The sequence below is a fragment of the Fukomys damarensis genome, unplaced genomic scaffold (assembly GCF_012274545.1).
Source record: "Fukomys damarensis isolate Sample0158 unplaced genomic scaffold, DMR_v1.0_HiC HiC_scaffold_9, whole genome shotgun sequence".
Classification (NCBI taxonomy): Eukaryota; Metazoa; Chordata; class Mammalia; order Rodentia; family Bathyergidae; genus Fukomys; species Fukomys damarensis.
In genome coordinates, this window is record NW_022900921.1 from 27492511 (window position 1) to 27494691 (window position 2181).

General features: G+C 53.1%; 1 protein-coding gene across 1 annotated transcript in view; it reads right to left on the bottom strand.

The window, feature by feature from the left end:
• Rnf44 (ring finger protein 44) overlaps positions 1 to 1844 on the bottom strand; it is a 17448-nt gene extending 15604 nt beyond the window's left edge. The window contains exon 1 of the mRNA XM_010622115.3: positions 1467 to 1844. The gene's annotated coding sequence lies outside the window, so the exon portion shown is untranslated. The remainder of the gene's footprint in view (positions 1 to 1466) is intronic.
• Positions 1845 to 2181: the final 337 nt, after the last annotated feature.

Here is a 2181-nt window from a genome sequence, read left to right on the forward strand (position 1 = left end):
TTTTTTTTTTTTTTTTTTTTTTTTTTTTTTTTTTTTTTTTTTTTTGTACCAGGAATTGAACTCGGGTCCTTGCGCTTGCTAGGCAGGCGCAGAACCTCTGAGCTAAATCCCCAGCCCTAAATTAGGTACTGTTCACACTCATCTTACAAAAACTAATAGTTCAGAAGTGGGAAGTTACTTTTCTCACTAGAGAACCCAGAAATGTGGTCCAGAGGGATCCAGAAAACACAAGTGTGGGTGGCCTGCCTCTGCCTTGCATCTGCTCTAGGTCCTGCAGAGAGACACAGGTCCTACCTAGGGTATCCTGCAAGGACTGGTGGGTCCCATCCCGATCATCTCACAATAGCTGGCTAGATAGTGGTGTCTGCCCTGTTTTCCACATGAGGAAACTGAGGTGAGAGGTGATATAACTGATGCAGTGTCACAAAAGGCCCATAGAGATTCAGGGTCACTCCAGATCACTCCAAGGAGATAAAAGCCAGAGGGAGACTCAAGTCCTGTTCCTTGATGCTACATTCCAGCTTCCCGCTCCAGACCTCTGCAGATGGGAGAGGCTTGGGCAGGCTGAGGCAGAAGAGGAGGGTGTGGTCATTATTTCCTGCTGGGGCCTAGCTCAGTCTGGGTTCCCACCTACCCAAAGCCCTGGACAGCAACCTGTCCGCCTCAGGGTCAGAAAGTACTCCACTCTTCCCTTCCATGGCTACTTAAGCCCTCCTTTAAAGAGGCAGGGCACAGTAGCAGATAGGATCCCACAGCCTCTCACACCTGGGAGGGGTTCACAGACCCTCAGCCTAGTCATCTCTGTTCAGGGCAGGACTGAATGCATTTGAGCTCCAAGCTTCAGCTCTCATGAGAATTGACTGTGCAGATGGATGAGGGATGCTAGGTGTTATAGAGGTGTTGGAATCTGAGGCTAATATGTAAACACTCTGGCTCAGCTTTGAGACTCAGTAATTTATTTGGCTCTTCTCCACTGTCTCTTTGTCTATAAAATCGGCGCAATAACAACACTACTGATAGATGGCATTTACTGAACACCTAAAATGCACCCAGCACAACTCCCACGTGTTACTAAGGCGCTAAGACTACACTCTAAATGGTCACATGCAGAGCCTGTTCTTGTCCTTTATGAGCTCTGTGACCTTGAGAAGTCACAGACTTCTGTGAAGCTGTTTGTCCAGGTGTAAAACGAGGATGAGAGCACATACTTCAGCGGGTCAACAGTGGCTAGGGCCAGGGGTTTAGCTCAGTGGTGCCGCAGCCTGCCTCACAAGTGCAAGGACCCGAGTTCAATCCCCAGAATACACACACACACACACACACACCGTGGCTGTCAAGTGTGTAAATCTCGGAAGTTATCCAGTTGGCTTCCTGGGTTGGGATCTGCATTTGGATGTGTGAGCTGTGTGTGTGTGTGTGTGTGTGTGTGTGTATGGTAGGGGGAGCTGGGGGCTCCCCTGACTCACCCCCACTCCTGAAACTTCCACCACCAGAGCCTTGAGGGACTGCAAAGGCACCAGGAACCATCATCCCATTGTCCAGACGTAAATATTAGGGGCTGCTGGTGTGTTGTGCCGGGCAGACCCGGGGAGAAGACTTCAAGCGAATTCTCCATTTTCCCTCCATCTTAAGTGTCCCCTTCATCTGCTCTCCTCCCTAGTCCCCAGCAACATTTCGACTCGAGCTTAGTGGCCCTCAGACAACGGAAGTTGTGTGACCCTGGGGAAGACAAGGCCCCTCCCGGAACCATTCGGCGTTCGGGCTTCCTGAACGCAGTAAAGACTGCGCTAGAGAGCAGTGCTCTGTTACCCGGACCTTCACCGCTCCGGGGCAGAACCCGGGCCGTTCTGGCTCCCCAGGAGCCGGCATAGGGGACATCGGTAAAATGACTGAGAACAACATAACGACACCAAAGGACTGCATCGCTTCTGCGGCTCCCGGTCCGGGGTGTCCGGGTCCCAATCGAAACCGGACCGCCAGGGGCTGTGATCTAGGCATGCGCAGACGCAGGGCTCGATGGGACGTGTAGTTCCCCGGGCATCCCCGAACTGGGGCCTTTGGACCTATCGGACAGGCGGGAGAGCGGCGCGGCCCGGGCTCCTGAGCCCGGACAGAGAGCTGGGGCCGGACCGGCACACGTAGAGGCCTCGCTAGAAGCCTCTGCGGTACTCTGCCGGCCCG